Below are 20,779 nucleotides of genomic sequence, written 5' to 3'. Positions count from 1 at the left end.
CCCCTACCTGTCATTACAGGCCTGGGGCATTTTCCATATGAGACAGGGTGTTAACCAGATTTCAGTGTAAATGATTCTGTTCTGCTGCCCTCAATCCCACTGGGGCTTGAACTGGATACAAGACCTTCCTTCCCTTCCCGTCCTAAACACTGCTGAATAGTACTGCTGTGTCCTGTTACACAGCTGCTGCCTTCCACCCCAGGGGTAGCTGCATATCAGTGGTGGGTAAAGTGAATCCTATCCATAGAACTATCATACAGATGGGAGAGGCGAGGGGAGGGCAGAGAGCATAGTTTGTAGCACTCGCTAATGTTGCTATGAACATCATTGACAAATAAGCTTAACAATTCATTAGACAGCCTCGCTCCCACTGCCCCTCCCCCCTGCTCACATGAGTCACTCAAACACTTGACCCCATTACAAAGGCTTCATGGTTACAGCTGATGGTTGGGAAACCTGGGTCCTGATCCAGGATGAGCCACTGACCTCAGGCAGGTCATGTGACTTCCTTGGAACACCATCAACAAGGCTTTAAAAGGGGCTAAAAATAAAGATGGGCCCGAGCTGCAGAATTAAGGTCTGGACCTAACTGCAGACATTTGCGAAGTTCAGGGCTGTCCAGCTCCAGAGTTTGGTTCACAGCCAGCACCCCTGCAAAGCAGGGGGCAGGGGGGAAGGGCCCTGCAGGACAGAACACCCTGTGCAAACAGAAAGAAACCCGGACAATCAGCGGATCGACATCTGAGCTGAACTCATCTGGACACCCCAAGCCCCCCAGTGTGGGTGTCAATCTGATTCCAGCCTGCCCCAGGACTGGAGGGTGTCAGCTCCACATGCCAAGAGGCCATTCAGGGACACAGAACAGGTCAGAGCTTTGTTCCCATCTCCCTGGACTGTGGGTATTAAATCTCATCTGTCTCAGCACCCCAGGGCCTCATGAAAGGAGCACACTCTGCCTGTGAACACAGCGGTCCTGTGCTGAACAGTGCAGATCCTCATGCAGTGGGGATGCTGTACTCGAGTGGGTGCCAACACACAGGGCTGCGCTCCCCAGGTCCTTTGGGAAAGGGCTGGCCTAACATCCTGCATGGGACAATTTGGGTTTATGTCCCTCCCGATTCCCATGGTGTGAGGATTACAACTGGGACCTGTCAGATGGGGCAATCAGAAAGCAGGAAAGATGGGGGTGGCAAGCAGATCCATGGAGCATCACGCACTTTAGATACAGAGTTGGTTTTGGCCCAAACAGCAGGTCAAGGGACAAATGCGTAAGACCAGGGTCCTTGATACTCAGTCTGCCCGCACAAACAGAGATGGCAGCCTAGGTGTGGAACTAGAGGTGCTGCGGGTTCTGCTGCCCCCCTGGCTTGACGTGGTTTGCATCACAGACAGAGTTTGCTGTTTGGTCCAGTGGCTCTCAGCACCCCTGGATGGCAGGGCACAGGGGTATGTCATGTATGGTGGCAGCAAGACAGCAGATCACACCAATTAACTGGATCCAATATGGCAAATCTTGTGTTGCAATGGCTGCCAGCCATTACTGCCCAGACCCCAGACAGCGTAGCCCGCTGGGGATATCCCAGCTCCGTGTGCTGGAGTTCGTGTACAGCCTGTACCGACCAAGGCGAGACTCTCCCCTCTGCCCTGAGCGGTTTCTTTTCTATTTCCCACTTGGTACGAGCATCCTTACAGTCCCATGGGCGGGCGCCCTTCCCCAGACAAGGCACACAGGTGACCAAACTTGTCTAAGGCGGCAATGGCCCCACAGGTGAAGCTGGCCCAGGGGGACACGAATGGAAAGCGGAGTGCAGGCTGCCTGTGTCCATGTCAGCGCCATGCAGAGGGGAAGAGTCGGGGGGGGGGGGAGCGGGAATTCTTACCGACACCTCCCCTCTCCCCCAACCTCCCCAGGGCAAAGGACCCAAGGCAGCCGGCAGGCATTAGCATCTGTGCTGGGAGGGACTGAGTACAAGGAAAGACGGTAAATAAGGGATCTGAAGAGACTGAGCCAGATGCTCCGGCCCTAGAGCGAGGGGCAGCAGCGTAAAGCCCTAGGATAGAAGGCGTGTAGTAGCACCGAATCGAGAGGGCGGGTCAGTCACACAGGCCACATGCTGCAATGGCAGGCCCACAGGCCACTCTGAACTATCCCATCAGAGACAGCTCAGGAAGTGTGGACGGTCCTTAGCCTCCATGGGGCTTGGAGCACTCCACTAGGGAGAATCATTCTTCTCTTTTCGGAAGGTGGGAGTGGGGGAGAGGGAGGTGTAGAATCCCAAGTCCCAGACTGAGGGGTGTCTGAACAGGGGTGGGAGGAGGCAGACAGATCCCAAAGCAGAGCATCGAGTACCCAAAAGCAGCAGTGCTGGGAACAGAGAGACAAAGACAGGACAATGCAGGGGGTAGAACAGCTACAATTAAAATCTGGTGACTGTTTCTGGAGTGTGACAGCAGGTCTGGGCATGAGGGGGGTCACCTCTCCCTCCAGCCCCAACCTGTGCCATCCAAGATGTGTAAACATGAACTGGACACCTCTGTCGCTGGGCACGAATGGCCCAGACAGCGTAATCCCTGCTCCTCTGGGAAGGATACGAAGCGTGCTGTGCTCCAGAATTGTGCCATGGTGCATTGCCAGAGACATCAGACAGATCCAGGGGCCAGCACCAGGCCATGCAAACTAGACTGGGCAAAATGCTACCAAGTATGCTATAGGGACCAGCCCTGTCCCAGTTCCTCCACCCCTCACTTCTAGGAGCACGCAGCAATGAATCATCACACACCTAGGGTTGCCAACTTTCTACTCACAAAACCAAACACCCTTGCCCCACCCCTGCCCCTTCTGCAAGGCCCTGCCCTGGCTCACTCCATCTCCTGCAACCTCCCCGTCGCTCGCTCTCCCCACCCTTACTCACTCATTTTCACCAGGCTGGCTCAGGGGGTTGGGATGCTGGAGGGGGCTCCGGACTGGGTGGGTGGAGCTGAGGGGTTCAGAGTATGGGAGGGGGCTCCAGGCTGAGGCAGGGGGTTGGGGTGTGGTAGGGAGTATGGGCTCTGGGCTGGGAGTGAGGGTTCTGGGGTGAGACCAAAAATGAGGGGTTCAGGGTGCAGGAGAGTGCTTCAGGCTGGGATCAAGGGGTTTGTAGGGTGGGAGGGAGATCAGGGCTTGGGCAGGGGTTTGGGTGCAGGGGGCTCAGGGGTGCAGACTCCAGACGGCGCTTACGTCAAACAGCTCCCAGAAGCAGTGACATGTCCCCACTCCAGCTCCTACGTGGAGGCGTGGCCAGGCGGCTCTGCGCTCTGCCCCGTGCGTAGGCACCACCCCGCAGCTCCCATTGTCTGCAGTTCCCACCCAATGGGAGCTGGTGCTTGGGGCAGGGGCAGCATGTGGAGCCCCCTGGTTGCCCCTACACCTAGGAGCTGTATGGGGGACATGCCGCTGCTTCCGGGAGTCACGCGGAGCCACAGCAGGCAGGGAGCCTGCCTTAGCCCCTCTGCACTGCTGACTGGACTTTAAACGTCCCGGTCAGCAGTGCTGACCAGAGCAGCCAGGCTCCCTTTTCGATTGGGTGTTGCAGTCGAAAACCGGACACCTGGCAACCCTATACACAGCCCACTCTGGGCAGAGTTTAGTCATCCTCCCATTAGAGCACGATTCCATAGGAGCCGCCAGAGCCCGTCAGCCCAGGAGCCTGTCTCTGACCATGGCCTGCCTAGCAGAAGGCAGATGCAAGAAAAAAGGGGTTACTCACCTCTCCTAGCTCCTTCTCCCTAAACACAGGGCCCCTCCAGTGTCCCCCTTTAGGAGTCATGTGCCTGGGACCCGTAGCCACTTTCTCGCTAACAATTGGGCATGCAGGCCTGTCCTTCAAACCCTTCCTGCCCTCAGGTCAAGGGTATAAATAAGGCCTGCTCCCACCAGCGATCCTCAGTTCCTCTCTGCCCCCAAAGCGCACCTGAAGTGTGTGGGGTGGGGGGGGAGTGAGATCAGCATGGCTCTGCAGCACCAATGTATCCAGAGCACAGGAGGTAATTCAGCCCCTTTCCTCCTTTGCGAGCGGCCTCCGCCGAGCTCCACAACAGGACATTAGCTAGCAGGGGCCTCCCAAGGAAGCAGGCCAAGGAGGTCAGTCAGCCACAAGCACTGCCCTCCCAAGCCCAGCAACTGCTTTGGCTGCAGGGTCAAGAGAGTGGGGCCTGTAAAGATGTGGCCTGAGCCCACATGGCAGGCCTGCAGATCTCAGATCTGGGCACAGTGTGGACACTACTGTGTCCCTGTGGAGGGAGCCCAGGACATCTTGGCACGAGGACGCTCGTGAATTTGTACCATACGTGATCGGATAGACTCCCTAATCCGTTCAGAGGAGTTTTGAGCAGCAAGAGCCTAACTGGTGGATTTTTCATCCAGGGCAATAAATGGCCTGTTACACTTCCTAAAAGACTTAGTTCTGTCCGGATAACACTAACCTGGCCACGTGTACACCCAGAGCGCAGAGCCTGATCTCCCCAGGGTAACTATGAAGCCTCAGAGAAATGCAAGACGACGACCACTGACTCAAACGGAAATCCGAGACTACCTTACTCAGGAACTTAGGGTGAGGCGTCAGCACTGCTTTCCCTGGACGAAGGACAGCCCACAGCCCACCTGGCCAGCAGAGTCTGCAACTGGGAAGCCCTCCCAGCTGAGGTGAACACCAGCAGGAAGGAGACGCTCAGGGAGTAGTGCAAAAGACAGCAAGATCCCAAGGACTCAAAGGACCCTTCCCAGGTGTTTGTTGAGCACCAAATTCAAGGCACAAGGCTCTGCAGGCTCCCTGATTGGAACCCCAGTGCAGGAAGCCTGAGCAGTTGCCACGGACAGCTTCAGAGACAGACAAGAGAACACTTCCACAGAGCTACACACAAGTATGGGGGTTAAACCATGCACCAAGGTAAAGTGAGAAAAGGCTCCCAGACCACTTGGCTTAGCTCTGGTGGACAAAGAGGAACTGGGGACAATTGTGGGGGGCTAGGGGGGCCGTTTATACCCTTGGCCCAAGGACCAGAGTGGGCTGGAAGAACAGACCTACACCTCCAGCTGTCAGTGCTTGGAGAGTTTCCATCATCACAAACACCTGCTGTGCTGGAGCATCGGGGAGGCATGTGCACAGAGATGCACAAAATGGACAAATATGTAATAACCTGCCCATGGGGTAATCAAGGCAGTCAGTGGTTGGCTCGTGCCCTGAAGCAGAATGGAGGAGCGCAAGAACGAGGGGGCCCCAACCACACAGACTCACTGAAGAGCCCATGGCATTTTCTGTAAAGTGCTGGGGTATTAACCCTGCTGTCCCGGCTAAAATTCCATCTCACATCATACCATGTCACCACCCCACATTCCCATTGCAACTTCATCTGGATACAAGATTCGCCTTCATTTCTCATCCTACATTCATGGAGAGTTGCTCTGAACTGTTCATCAGCTACCAGGTTTCACACAAGAGGTGGCTGCATTGCTGTGGTAGGAAAGGACTTGCTACATATTGGACTTCATTTTCCTTTTCTTGCACTGCTGAGAGTCAGGAGTGGCTTCACTGAAGTTAATGGAGTTACACCAGTGTACATGAGGCCTTGTCTACACTACAATGGGTGTCACCACTGGGTGCAGCTGTATGTGGTTTAGCTGCAAGTGTAGACGAGGACACAGAACTAACTCAGGCCCCAGAGGACTACCCCCTTAAATCAGATCATAGGAACACAAAGCCCCACCGTGGGGAGCAACCTTCCTAATCAAACAACTAGAATGGACAGGGTCTGAAAAAGTGGGCATTAGCCAGCAAAAGCGAAGGAAAATCCCCTCCTATCAGCTGTCAAACCCAGCCCTGCAACAGCCAAATAATAGCCCCACGGAGCCTACCAGTACCATCCTAATGATCTCCTTGAGGCGCTCTCTCTCCCTGGCTCCCAGTGCTGTAAGTATAGCCTGTCAGGGGCTTGCATTCTGCAGGAGCCCACACAGCTGCCCGGAGAGACTCAAAGTCTAGGTCTGGCCACTGGGGTTCCCCTGGCCAGACACACAAGTGAAAGCTAGTTAACATCAGCAGCTCATATTACCATCCCTCCTCCCCAGACGGGCCTTCTGTGCTGGAGCAAGCCTCTGCTGCGCACACGCACTCAGTCCTGAAGAGACCCTGTCATTTCAGATGGCTTACATCAATAGCTCAGGGCGATGGTCCTGGGCAAGGCAGCATAGACTACGGAGCCGAGTGCATTCCCAACCCTCTGGAGAGCACAGGCATATCCCTTGCCTTTCTACTAGGCGGCAGAAGTGCCCCAATCTCACTTGCTCCCCAGGGCCAGGCACGTAACTAGGAGTAAGTCACACACTTGTGGGGCTTTGTTTAAAGCAACCAGCACCTGAATGACTGGCGGGGGTTCTCTGTCTCACACCTGGTGTCCCAGAATCAGTCTGCGCTCCACCTGGCACCAAACCCACTGAGCTTTCACAGCAAGCTATACCTGCGACATGCAGAATGCGCCCTGGCAGCAAGACAAGGTCCTTCACTTGAACCTTTGATCAATCCTCTGCCCACTGAGGGGCCTTCCATCCAGGGAGCTCAAGCTGCGTTAAGCCTCCCCACACCAGTAAAGAGAATCACTTCAGACACCAACTAAGCACAGCCACCCACATCCAGGAGAAGCCTCTCTCCACCAGGGAGATGTGATACTGAAAGAATGCAATTAGCCCAGCTGGAATTTGGCCAGAAAATCAGGGTTAACTCTTCAGCTCTTGGATAAAGTGCAGTGGGGTCTTCACCGATTGCTGGGGTTTCCATCACACCTAACAGCAGGCCTGGGACGTCCGGTCACTACCCAGAAGCACAGCCTGCTGAGTTACTAACACCACTTCCTGCAGCACCTGGGTTTTCTTTGCAGGCCTTCCATCCGAGGACTGGCCCATCAAGACCCAGTTTAGTGTAGGAGCTCGACCCAGGCCACAGCTGAAGTGAGTATAGCTGCAGGCCACAGGACAGATATGACAGAAGCCTGTGAAATGCAGGGTGTGTGAGCCCAGCTGATTTCCGTTCTGGGGACTCAAAACCAGCTGAAGAAGCTGAAAGAAACAAGGGAAAGGGAATTGTTTATTGATAGCTGACCACAGGACGTGCAAGGTGAATGGAGGCTAGGAAGGAGAAAAACTTTCAAGGAGTCGTCGCCCCTGGATACCGCCAGGAAATACCAGGTCTCCAGCAACGCTCAAGCTCTGTTAGGCCCTGGGCCGCAAGGTACTTCCCCAGGACCCTCAGAAGCCTACAGCGGTTCTTTGGTTCCCCTGCTCTTAGCACAAGCCGAGTGGGAAAAGGTAGAGGACACAGCCCACGCAAAACAGGTGGAGGGTAAGAGACCATCTGGAAGGCGGGTTCCAGGAAGTAGAACGGCCAGGCAGCGTGGATAGCAGTAAGGGTAGGAGACTGGGAGACCCAGGCAGCCTATTCTCTAGCATAGGGGCAAAAAATTCAGACATGACCCATGGTGGTAAGGAATTAAGCAGAATTCCTCTCCTGGTCAGGTCCCCCCTCTGATTGGCCAATGACATCAGCTTCCATCCTCACTTATTATGTTTTCAAACAAGCACCTTCGTGCTCTCTCCTTTGCTGTCCCTCATGCTTTGGAGGAGCTTTCTGCAAGCATCCACAAAGCGGCTTCTTTATCTTCCTTCAAACTCTCCTTTGCTGTGGTGCCTACAAACAACCTGGCAATGTTTAGGCTGCTGGTGCGCTGAGACCATCACCTGACCACGACTGTCTCAGGATTTCTTCATACGCTCCTACCTATCCATCTATCGTCTTACACTTGGACTGTACGTTCTTCGAGGCAGGACCTGCTACAATGGGGTTCTCGTCCACAGCTAGGGCTCTCTGGGGTGCTACAGTTATACAAATAATATCCACCAACTCTAACAATACAGAGAGCCATGGGAGGACTATAGAGACTTTGGGAAAGTGATCTCAGCACAACTCATCTTCTCAGAGATCCTTCCAGCATTGAGGGCAGGTGAAGGCCTGGCAACTCAGCTGGTAGCTGAAGAAGGGTTTGGAGTCAAGGAGCATTGGCTTCCCTTCTACGGTGAGAGAAAAACATCCACTTGACCCAACGTCCAAGATTCAGGAGCGACCTGCCAGCTTGAGAAAGGAGAAGGGGTCAATCCAACCTGTGGGGGCTGTACAATAAACGCAGGGCAGAGAGAAAGCTGGGAATGAAACAGAAGTGGCTGCATGAGGGTAAGGAAGGAAATGAGCAGCAAACAGTGATATCGTCCGAAGACACCAAGAGCTGGGGCGAGAACAGGAAGAGCTCAGGAGCTCTTACGGAACAGGGGGAGGATCTAGTTGGTCTCACATGGCCTGGAAACGGGGGAAGGGCACAGGCAAGACACAGACAAAGCTACTACCACCACTCCTTCCTAACTGACCACAAGAGAAGAGGCAGATCAGCCATCAAGGGCAGACTGTTCCTCTTCCCAGTTTGCCAGCAAGCCAACAGAGCTGAGCAGAAGTGCTAGACCCAGGAGTGCTGGTTTGACGCGGTTTCCACCATATCCAGGGTTCACAGTTTGGTTCAATGGCTCTCAGCACCCCCACTGTACAAATTGTTCCAGCACCTCTGGAGCGGAGGGAGTCCCAGCTCACACAGCAGAGCCCAAAGCAGATTTCTCACCACCAGCTGGAAGCGCCAGAGTCTCAATACCGTGTTGTTCTCCATCCTCCCGGCTTTCCTTAGAGCAACAATTCTCAAACTTGAGCAACCCGAGGACCCCCATTTTGACTTAAAATTTTTTTAAGACCTCCAACCGCCCCGCTCAGTCCCAGGCCCCTCCCGCCCATTTCCCACCCTTCCCCACTTCTTTCTGCCCCATTCCCCGAGCACACCCCATCCCCACTCGTCCCCCTCCTGAACAGCTGTTCCCCGGTGTGCAGGAGGCATTGGGAGGAAGGAGAGGAGTGGATCAGCAAGGCCTGCAGACCCCCTGGAGTACCCTCGCAGACCCCAGTTTGAGAAACACTGCCTTAGAGCAATGCTCCAATGAGAGAGGAAAAGAAAACTCTCCCCAGAGGGGACAAGAAACAAGCTGAGTCAGTGACAAAGCTGAAATGCATCTATAGAGCTGCCCTAGGTGTTAAAGGAACCTGGAGCTTCAGCCAAGGAACTGTTGCTGCAGCTCCCTGCAGCACAGGCTCCAGAGAGCAGCTAGCTCGCAGGAGACTTCTGAACAGCCAGGCCCAGAGAGACAGCTCCCCAGACCCTGCGCACACCACAGCTACACAAAAATATATGGAGCACTCGAGCCAGGAGAGTCTAGGTATGAGAAAACACAGGACCCTAGCAGTAAGCCAGCGAGGAGACAGTCAGGGAGCAGGAGCAGCTCCTTTGCTCCTCTGTCCGAGACCTTGTGGTGACCGGATGATGCTTACCAGGGGCCACCACAGTCTAATGCAAGGACAGCAAGACCTAGACTTTTGAACAGACACCGTGCCTGTGGATAAAGTGTAGTGCTCTGCCCATCCAGTTTCTGAACTAAGGACAGTCACAACATACAGACTAGGTTTCAGAGTAGCAGCCGTGTTAGTCTGTATTCGCAAAAAGAAAAGGAGTACTTGTGGCACCCTAGAGACGAACCAATTTATTTGAGCATGAGCTTTCATGAGCTACAGCTCACTTCATCCGATGCATTCAGTGGATGAAGTGAGCTGTAGCTCACGAAAGCTTATGCTCAAATATATAGACTAGGGTGACCAGACAGCAAATATGAAAAATTGGGATGGGGGTGGGGGGGGGTAATAGGAACCTATATAAGAAAAAGACCCAAAAATCAGGACTGTCCCTATAAAATCAGGACATCTGGTCATAGAATCATAGATGGTCACCCTAATACAGACTGTGGCTGCCCTTATTGCAATATGGACTGTGGTTTTCAAGAGACTACAGATCCCAGCATGCAATGGGGTAAACTAGGCAGCTCAGATATTAAAATGAAGCATTGCATGCTGGGACATGTAGTCTCCAGTAGAGCTCTCTGGCGGCTCCTGAAAGACTAACCGATTTATTTGGGCATAAGCTTTTGTGGGTAAAACCCCACTTCTTCAGTTGCATCTGAAGAAGTGGGGTTTTACCCACAAAAGCTTATGCCCAAATAAATCGGTTAGTCTTTAAGGAGCCACCGAACTCCTTGTTATTTTTGTGGATACAGACTAACAGGGCGACCCCCTGATACAGAAGAGCTCTGTGGATCTTATACTAGACATGCGCCAGAATCACCCCTGCTTTACCGCTATTCGGTGAACTGAAGCTAAACAACAAGGAAATAAGGTTTTATGAGCAAACTTCATCATTCCAATCCCAGAGCCCTTTCGAAGGGAACACCTTAGACTATGGCACGACAGCGACACCCCAGTGCTGATTTTTCACACTTGCTGTCTGGTCACCCGATCAGATGGTGACAGTCTTCAGTCACGACCAAGCAAAGCTGAGTTTGAACTTGTGACCTTGAGGTGAAAGGCCGCATGTCCCATTCCCAGTTCTGAAGTGCATGAACCAGATAACTTCAGCAGCAACAGTGAGGACATAACCTGATTAGCAAGGCCTGGAAACAGCACAGCTCATTTCAAGTCAAATCCAGTTCTTACCTGCAGCCTCTGCTCAAGGGAATCAGATCACCACAAAACCCTGTGAAAGAAAAGCAACACGAGTCTGTATGGAAGCTACAAACCCTCTCCTCTCACCACTGCCTCCATTCTTGCCTCACCTCAAAATCCCCCCTGAAAGTGCTTCACTCCCCCATGATTGGGGTTCATGTACTCCACCCCAGTCCACCCCCAGCCTCGCCATAATCCTGGGAAATTAGTGTGGGGGCAGGAAGACTGTGTAATGCATGAACTCCTCCCTGCAGATTCTATGTAGGTGCTCCCCATCACCACCTGATTTGGGGGTTCACCCCTCAAAATCTGATTCATCAGATCCCCACACTCCTCCATTTGGGGTTCACCCAAGCCCCATTACCGCCAGGGGCCTCCCCCCTGAGGACAGGGTTCACCCCAGTCCCATTACTCCCCGAGGTGTTGTCCCCCCCGACGGCAGGGTACACCTCAGCCCCATTACCCCCCTCCCAGGTCACCCCTGACCACAGAGCTCACCCCAGCCCCATTATCCCCAGGGCGCCAAACCAGGCAGGGATCACCCCAGCGCCATGACCCGCCGGGGTCTCACCCACCAACGGCAGGGTTCACTCCAGCCCCACTATCCCCAGACCTCACCCCCGCCCCCAGGCGGGGTTCACCCCAGCCCCATTATCCCCAGGCTTTACCCCGCCCCCAACATCAGGTTCACCCCAGCCCCACTATCCCCAGACCTCGCCCCCCGCAGACGGGGTTCACCCCGCGCCATTATTCCCAGGCGTCACCCCTCCCGACATCAGGGTCACCCCGCCCCATTATCCCCAGGCGTCACCCCCCCCCCCGACATCAGGGTCACCCCGCCCCATTATCCCCAGGCGTCACCCCCCCCCCGACATCAGGGTCACCCCGCCCCATTATCCCCAGGCGTCACCCCCCCCCGACATCAGGGTCACCCCGCCCCATTATCCCCAGGCGTCACCCCCCCCCGACATCAGGGTCACCCCGCCCCATTATCCCCAGGCGTCACCCCCCCCCGACATCAGGGTCACCCCGCCCCATTATCCCCAGGCGTCACCCCCCCAGACGGGGTTCACCCCGCCCCATTATCCCCAGGCGTCCCCCCCCCACATCAGGGTCACCCCCCCCCGACATCAGGGTCACCCCGCCCCATTATCCCCAGGCGTCACCCCCCCCAGACGGGGTTCACCCCGCCCCATTATCCCCAGGCGTCACCCCCCCCACATCAGGGTCACCCCGCCCCATTATCCCCAGGCGTCACCCCCCCCCCGATATCAGGGTCACCCCGCCCCATTATCCCCAGACCTCACCCCCCCCAGACGGGGTTCACCCCAGCCCCATTATCCCCAGGCGTCACCCCCCCCCAGACGGGGTTCACCCCAGCCCCATTATCCCCAGGCGTCACCCCCCCCCCGACATCAGGGTCGCCCCGCCCCATTATCCCCAGACGTCACCCCCCCCCACATCAGGGTCACCCCAGCCCCATTATCCCCAGGCGTCACACCCCCCCCCGACATCAGGGTCACCCCGCCCCATTATCCCCAGGCGTCACCCCCCCCCCGACATCAGGTTCACCCCAGCCCCACTATCCCCAGACCTCGCCCCCCACAGACGGGGTTCACCCCGCCCCATTATTCCCAGGCGTCACCCCTCCCGACATCAGGGTCACCCCGCCCCATTATCCCCAGGCGTCACCCCCCCCCCGACATCAGGGTCACCCCGCCCCATTATCCCCAGGCGTCACCCCCCCCCCCGACATCAGGGTCACCCCGCCCCATTATCCCCAGGCGTCACCCCCCCCCGACATCAGGGTCACCCCGCCCCATTATCCCCAGGCGTCACCCCCCCCCACATCAGGGTCACCCCGCCCCATTATCCCCAGGCGTCACCCCCCCCCACATCAGGGTCACCCCGCCCCATTATCCCCAGGCGTCACCCCCCCCACATCAGGGTCACCCCGCCCCATTATCCCCAGGCGTCACCCCCCCCCGATATCAGGGTCACCCCGCCCCATTATCCCCAGACCTCACCCCCCCCAGACGGGGTTCACCCCGCCCCATTATCCCCAGGCCTCACCCCCCCACATCAGGGTCACCCCCCCCGACATCAGGGTCACCCCGCCCCATTATCCCCAGGCGTCACCCCCCCCAGACGGGGTTCACCCCACCCCATTATCCCCAGACCTCACCCCCCCGCAGACGGGGTTCACCCCACCCCATTATCCCCAGACCTCACCCCCCCGCAGACGGGGTTCACCCCAGCCCCATTATCCCCAGGCGTCACCCCCCCCCCCGACATCAGGGTCGCCCCGCCCCACTATCGCCAGACCTCGGACCCCCAACCGCGTCTCTTCTTCTCCCCCGGCCCGGCCCGGCCCGGCCCGGCGCCTCTCTCGGGACCCACCGACTCCGGCTCCGCAGCGCCCGCTGCCCGACGCCGACTGCCGAGCGCCGCCGAGAGGCTCCCCCAGCCGCTTCCGGGTCCAGACTCAGGCCCCGCCCCTAGTCCCGCCCCCTCTCCCTGACTGGCGGTTTTGACGCTGCGTGGGCCGGGCGCGGAGCCAACTCGGCCGCGCAGCCAATGGCAAGGCGCAGGGTGGTGACGTATACGGATAAGCCCGGCCTCTGCCCCGCCTCCTCCACGTGCGGTTCTGTGATGACAGCGGGGAAGGGGCGGGTCCAGGGCGAAGCGGCTCCTCATTGGTGGGAGGCCTAAGGGGCGGGTCCAGGGCCCGAGGGCCGAGGAGACGGCAGCGAACCCTGACCTTCACCGGGTGACCCTCCCCCCGCCCCCGCCCGCCCCTCCCCCTCCCCCTCAACCCCTCCCTCTACCCCAGCCCCTCCCCCCGCTCCCGACTGCCCCTCCCCCCGCTCCCGACTGCCCCTCCCCCTCAGCCCTTCCCCCTCCCCCGCCCCCTCAACCCCTCCCTCTACCCCAGCCCCTCCCCCCGCCCCCGCCCGCCCCTCCCCCTCCCCCTCAACCCCTCCCTCTACCCCAGCCCCTCCCCCCGCCCCCGACTGCCCCTCCCCCTCAGCCCTTCCCCCTCCCCGCGCCCCCTCAACCCCTCCCTCTACCCCAGCCCCTCCCCCCGCCCCCGACTGCCCCTCCCCCTCAGCCCTTCCCCCTCCCCGCGCCCCCTCAACCCCTCCCTCTACCCCAGCCCCTCCCCCCGCCCCCGACTGCCCCTCCCCCTCAGCCCTTCCCCCTCCCCGCGCCCCCTCAACCCCTCCCTCTACCCCAGCCCCTCCCCCCGCCCCCGACTGCCCCTCCCCCTCAGCCCTTCCCCCTCCCCGCGCCCCCTCAACCCCTCCCTCTACCCCAGCCCCTCCCCCTCTCCCCGCCCCCGCCCGCCCCTCCCCCTCCCCTCAGCCCTGACTGCTGCTCTCCCTACCCTAATCCTTCCCCCTCCCCCTCCCCCCAGCCCCTGACCGCCCCTCCCCCCTCTGCCCCGACCGTCCCTCCCTCTACCCCAGCCCTTCCCCCTCCCCTGACCGCCCCTCCCCCTCAGCCCCTGCCCCCTCTGCCCCTGACTGCCCCTCTCTCTACTCCAGCCCTTCACTCTCCCCACAGCTCCTCCACTCCCCTCCTCCCTCTGCCCTTGACTGCCCCTCCCCCTCTTCTGCCCCAACCCTTCCCTCTCCCCCCAGCCCCTCCCCCCATCTACCACACCCCTCCCTGCAGGACCCCCTCCCCTTCCCCCAGCCTCTCCCCCCGACTGCCCCCCCTTCCCCGCCCCCAACCACCGCTCCCCCTCCTTGCAGCCCCTCCCCCATGCTGCCCCGACCGCCCCTCCACCTCCCCTTCCCCATGAGCCCATCCCTCTCCCTGCAGCCCCTCCACCACCTGCCTCCAACCTCCCCCTCAACTCCAGCCCTTCTCTCTTCCCACAGCCCCGCCTTGCCCCCGAATTCCTACTCCCCTACCTCCAAACAGAGCGGCCTGGGGGGAGCCCCACTCAGCTGGGCTCAGGTGCTGGAGCTCCCAGGTGAACCTGGTCGGCCTAGGGGCTGGGCTGGGCTCCGCCTGGCAGGGGGGAAGGGAGCTCCCTGGGGCAGCCTGGCTACTAGGCTGACCAGGTTCATTTGGGAGATCCACCCCCTAACGCCCCTCCCCACAGTGGGGTTTGCCCCACCCCCATTATCCCCAGGCTCCTCCCACCCTCATTACCCCCAAACTTCTACTTCCTCCCCCATGGTGGGGTTTGCCTCACACACATTGCCTCCAGACTCCCTGCCCCCTCCCCATGGCAGGGTTCACCCCAGTCCTATCAGCCCTGGGCTCCCCACCCCTCCCCATGGCGGGGTTCACCCCAGTCCCATTAGCCCTGGGCTCCCCCCCTTTAGTCATCTCTTTTCCAAGGTGAAAAGTCCCAGTCTTATTAATCTCTCCTCATATGGAAGCCGTTCCGTATCCCTCATCATTTCTGTTTTCCAATTCCAATAGATCTTTTCTGAGATGGGGCAACTACATCCGCACGCAGTACTCAAGGTGTGGACGTACCATGGATTTATACAGAGGCAACATGAGATTTTCTATCTTATTCTCTCTCCCTTTCTTAACGATGCCCAACATTCTGTTCATTATTTAACGGCCGCTGCACATGGAGTGGATGTTTTCGCAGAACTCTCCACAGTGACTCCAAAATCTTTCTTGAGTGGTAACAGCTAATTTAGACCCCACCATTTTCTATGTATAGTTGGGATTACGTACAGCAGCTGTACAGCTAAGGACAGTTACTGGGCAGAAATATGCAAGCAGGGAACAGCTTTACTGGTTACATGCTCTGCTTCGGGGCCTGATCCAACGCTTATTGAAACCAGGAGAGAGACTGCTCATAAGGTCAGTGAGCTTGGAAACCAGCCCTAGAAAAATAGCCCCCACAGATGACAAGCACTCAGCCCAGTGCTCTAGATAGATAAGGTTATAGTCAAGAGATTGCAAATACAAGAACTTTCTCAGAATTGCTGCTGTCAAATGATAAATGCAACTAATACTGTCTCTCTCCTGCATGTTTGTAGAGCATCTAGGAAAAATGGAGCCTTGATTACTTCACTGGGGCCTCTGCTGTAGGATAAATAATGTTTAGCACTTAATGCTGCCCCTTAAAAGGAAATATTTAGATATCAAAATAGCAAAAATACCCTGAAAGCCTTCTCTGTGGGTCAGAGTTAAGGATATTGTGCTGTGGTGAAATATGCATTTCTTTGTCCTGGATAAGGATAATACGTTCATGTTTATTGGGTGGGCAGTGTAAGGTTTGTGACATCTGTAGTTATTAATTTCTATGCTTCTAAATGCTTGGGTTTCGTGGTGATGTAATGGGTGAGTAAGCTGTTGTCAACTAAGGTTGCTAAGTGACTTTTTTAAAAACATGTTTTTGGAATTAGGACAGGATTAAGGAGACTGGCTTTAAAAGCCCATTTTAATGGGATGGGTGTGACTGCTGAGTTACATCTCCTGGCTTTGTTTCTGGGCCCTTTGTTTCCTCTTCCTGAGCACACTGTAATTAGCACTGTATCCCCTCAGCTGCCTGTGGCCCTCACTGTGCTGATCTTCCCAGGTCTTTCTGCACTTTGCATTCCCCTGTTGCTTGGTTGCTCCCGTTCTCATTCTGGTGCCATCCACAAATTTGATCCTGGTTGACTGTATGTTGCGCAATTAAGCAAACTAAGCTGCAGCCACACAGGGAGCAGGGAGCTGCTTGGGAGCATCTGCAAACTTTGAGGGACAGGAAGAGTCATTCCTTAAAGCCTGACAGCTGCTCCCCGGAGCCCATTTACTGTGGAGTACTGTGTTTCTCCAGGACAATGTAGCCGGGGCAGCGTGTGCTTCCGCTTTCAGGCTGTTGCCAGCAGGGCTTCCCTTCGAAGGGCACGTTTGGTGAATGACGCCATCCTGATGAGTTCGTCACTGGGTTAGAACCGCCCTGGAGCTGCCAGCACAGCCCTGACTGGCCTCACTGAGTCTTTTGGTGGGGTTGGGCGGGAGTTGCTCAGCCGGTTCTCCGGACCTGCCCTCCTGGCTTGCTGTTCCAGAAACTCATGCTGTAGGTTGTAGAAGGAGGGGATCTCCTAGACCAGGGGTGGGCAAACTTTTTGGCCTGAAGGCCGCATCGGGTTTCTGAAATTGTATGGAGGGCCAGTTAGGGGAGGCTGTGCCTCCCCAAACAGCCAGGCCCCCGCCCCCTATCCAAGCCCCCCCGCTTCTCACCCCCTGATGGCCCCCCGGGACTCCTGCCCCATCCAACCCACCCTGTTCCCTGATGGCCCCCCGGGAACCCCTGCCCCATCCACCCCTCCCCCTGCTCTTGGTCCCCTGACTGCCCCCAGACCCCCACCCCTAACTGCCCCAAGCTGCCCCACACAACCTCCCTCCTCCTTCCTGACTGCCCCCCAGGACCTCTGCCCATCCAACCACCCCTTCTCCCTGACCACCCCCGGACAGGCAGCCGTGCCATGCCGTGCAGCACAGAGCACCGGGTCAGGCTGGGCTCTGCAGCCCTGCTGCCCAGAGCATTGCGCTACGTGGCAGCGTGGCTGCAGGGGAGGGGGGACAGCTGGGGAGGGGCCGGGGGTGAGCCTCCCGGGGCAGGAGCTCAGGGGCTGGGCAGGATGGTCCTGCGGGCTGGATGTGGCCCGCGAGCCATAGTTTGCCCACCTCTGTCCTAGACGACCTGATCAGCTGCTCTAGAAAGGGCTGAAACCACAGAGGCTTGTGCCTTAGGCCTGGTCTGCCCACAGTTCTTGTACCAAGGGGTGATTCTTTTATTCAACTCAATAGTTAAATCAGCACATAGTTAACTACTGCCTGTTAGTTTGTTTGGTGGTGTGCTTGCTTGCCACGTGCCCTCTTGATTGAACTGTTTAGTGTGCTCCTTTTGGGGAGCTCTGTGCCCAGCGGCCTGCTCCACGAGGTTAAGCGCTTCCTAAGGAGGCTCTAGCCTGCCTTCCTTTGATCCCTGATCCCTTTTGGGTTGCTGGACAAGGGGGCGAGGCTAACGCTGGAAGAATGGGGGTTTAAAAAGCCTGCTTGTAAGCAACCAAAGGAGCTAGCAAACAGGAGAGCTTTGTGAGGGGGTGTGGAGAGGGAGCTGGAGAGCCAGATAAACGTAATAAACATTCTCTAAACTTAGGCCAATAATGCCTCCCAAACAAAGCACACATAAAGAACAATAACCAAAACCAAACAAACAGACCTCTGCAAGTCTAATAAAGCAGGCAGGAGTCCAGCAGCAGAGTGGGGGCAGTCCAGTTTATTGCGCTGAATCCCGCATGTAGGATTATCTGCCTTGTAGGCAGGTGCCGTTTGTGTGTGCGTTCAGTGCAAGCAACTCATTGCCCTTCAGAAACTGAGTACAGGCGGGGCTGAACTGGAATAGCGAAGGGAGATGGAAAAGTACATAGACAAGACTTTACGGGACACAGTAGAACAGTCCCACCAGTGGTCTGACAGCCTCTGTGCTGCTGAGGAGAATGAAAGTCTCGGAGAAGGAGAGCATCACGTTGGTGAAGAGGGAAATTATTCCAGTTGGGAGTCTCCTTCCAGATGATGTCGTGGTATCCTCTTGCAGTGAGGGTACCTCACTTATTAGGAAGAGACAGGAAATAGTAATGGGATTTGATCATCAGAAGCATAGATAGCTGGGATTGCGATCATAGAATAAAAGAATCACAGAATATCAGGATTGGAAGGGACCTCAGGAGCCAATCTAGTCCAACCCCCTGCTCAAAGCAGCACCAATCCCCAATTAAATCATCCCAGCCAGGGCTTTGTCAAGCCTGACCTTAAAAACCTCTAAGGAAGCAGATTCCACCACCTCCCGAGGTAACCCATTCCAGTGTTTCACCACCCTCTTAGTGAAATAGTGTTTTCTAATATCCAGCCTAAACCTCCTCCTTGTTATGTCACCTGGTACCACTGAGAACAGTTTAGATCCATCCTCTTTGGAACCCCCTTTCAAGTAGTTGAAAGCAGCTATCAAATCCCCCCTCATTCTTCTCTTCTGCAGACTAAACAATCCCAGTTCCCTCAGCCTCTCCTCATAAATCATGTGCTCCAGCCCCCTAATCATTTTTGTTGCCCTGCGCTGGACTCTTTCCAATTTTTCCACATCCTTGTAGTGTGGGGTCCAAAACTGGACACAGTACTCCAGACGGGGGCTTCACCAATGCTGAATAAAGGGGAATGATCACGTCCTCGATCTGCTGGTAATGCTCCTACTTATACAGCTCAAAATGCCATTGGCCTTCTTGACAACACTGTTGACTCATATCCAGCTTCTCGTCCATTGTAACCCCTAGGTCCTTTTCTGTAGAGCTGCTGCCTAGCCACTCGGTCCCTAGTCTGTAGCAGTGCATGGGATTCTTCCATCCTAACTGCAGGACTCTGCACTTGTCCTTGTTGAACCTCATCAGATTTCTTTAGGCCCAATCCTCTGATTTGTCTAGGTCCCTCTGTAGCCGATCCCTACTCTCCAGCATATCTACCTCTCCTCCCAGTTTAGTGTCATCTGCAAACTTGCTGAGGGTGCAATCCACACCATCCTCCAGATCATTAATGAAGATATTGAACAAAACCGGCCCCAGGACCGACCCTTGGCGCACTCCACTTGATACTGGCTGCCAACTAGACATGGAGCCATTTATCACTACTCATTGAGCTCGACGATCTAGTCAGCTTTCTATCCAGCTTATAGTCCATTCATCCAGCCCATACTTCTTTAACTTCCTGGCAAGAATACTGTGAGAGACCATATCAAAAGCTTTTCCAAAGTCAAGGAATAACACGTCCACTGCTTTCCCCTCATCCCACAGAGCCAGTTATCTTGTCATAGGAGGCAATTAGGTTAGTCAGGCATGACTTGGTGAATCATGGCAATTAGGTTAGTCAGGCATTCACTTGGTGAATCCATGCTGACTGCTCCTGATCACTTTCCTCTCCTCTAAGTGCTTCAGAATTTATTCCTTGAGGACCTGCTTCATGATTTTTCCAGGGACTGAGGTGAGGCTGACTGGCCTGTAGTTCCCAGGATCCTCCTTCTTCCCTTTTTTAAAGATGGGCACTACATTAGCCTTTTTCCAGTCCTCCGGGACCTCCCCCGGATCACCATGAGTTTTCAAAGATAATGGCCAATGGCTCTGCAATCACATCCGCCAACTCCTTTTGCACCCTTGGATGCAGCACATCTGGCCCCATAGACTTGTGCTCGTCCAGCTTTTCTAAATAGTCCCAAACCACTTCTTTCTCCACAGAGGGCTGGTCACCTCCTCCCCATGCTATGCTGCCCAGTGCAGCAGTCTGGGAGCTGACCTTGTTCGTGAAGACTGAGGCAAAAATAGCATTGAGTACATTAGCTTTTTCCACATCCTCTGTCACTAGGTTGCCTCCCCCATTGAGTAAGGGACTCACACTTTCCTTGACCCTCTTCTTGTTGCTAACATACCTGAAGAAACCCTTCTTGTTATTCTTAACATCCCTTGCTAGCTGTAACTCCAAGTGTGATCTGACCTTCTTGATTTCACTCCTGCATGCCCGAGCAATATTTTTATATTCCTCCCTGGTCATTTGTCCAATCTTCCACTTCTTGTAAGCTTCTTTTTTGTATTTAAGATCAGCAAGGATTTCACTGTTCAGCCAAGCTGGTCGCCTGCCATATTGACTATTCTTTCTACACATCGATGAGCGGGAGAACCGCAGAGTGACTTGCCTGCCAGGTGCAAAGGTTGTGGGGCTCTCAAGACATCTAGATAGACTTATGTGCAGTTCTGGGGAGGAGCCTATGGTCGTGGTACATGTAGGTACCAATGACTAGGGAAGGATAGGAGAGAGGTTCTGGAGGCCAAATTTAGGCTGCTGGGAAAGAGATTAAAATCCAGGACCCCCATGGTAGCATTCTCTGAAATGCTTCCAGTCCCATGCGCAGGGCCAGTTAGACAGAACTGCAGAGTCTCAATGTGTGGATGAGACGATGGTGTAGGGAGGAGGGGTTCAGGTTGATTAGGAACTGGGGAACCTTATGGGAAAGGAAAGGAGGAGCCTATCCAGGAAGGATGGGATCCACCTAAACCAGAATGGACTCAGACTGCTGGCATGTCAAATTAAAAAGGTCGTAG

At 55.9% G+C, this 20,779-nt stretch overlaps 1 protein-coding gene across 7 annotated transcripts in view; it reads right to left on the bottom strand.

Annotated features, from left to right (window-relative positions):
* ATOSB (atos homolog B) overlaps window positions 1-13,146 on the bottom strand; it is a 73,214-nt gene extending 60,068 nt beyond the window's left edge. For 5 of the 7 annotated variants that reach the window (XM_084628954.1, XM_084628944.1, XM_084628946.1 and 2 more), the window contains exons 1-2: window positions 12,996-13,109; window positions 10,662-10,701 (exon numbers count right to left, since the gene is read on the bottom strand). The gene's annotated coding sequence lies outside the window, so the exon portion shown is untranslated. Of the gene's footprint in view, window positions 1-5,893; window positions 5,980-10,661; window positions 10,702-12,995 lie in introns of those variants that run through there. The other 2 variants (XM_084628948.1, XM_084628952.1) reach the window with 2 other exon arrangements.
* Window positions 13,147-20,779: the final 7,633 nt, after the last annotated feature.

This window comes from Lepidochelys olivacea, assembly GCF_965140295.1.
Source record: "Lepidochelys olivacea isolate rLepOli2 genome assembly, chromosome: 5".
Lineage (NCBI taxonomy): Eukaryota > Metazoa > Chordata > Testudines > Cheloniidae > Lepidochelys > Lepidochelys olivacea.
This window is presented reverse-complemented; position numbering and strand designations above follow the sequence as displayed.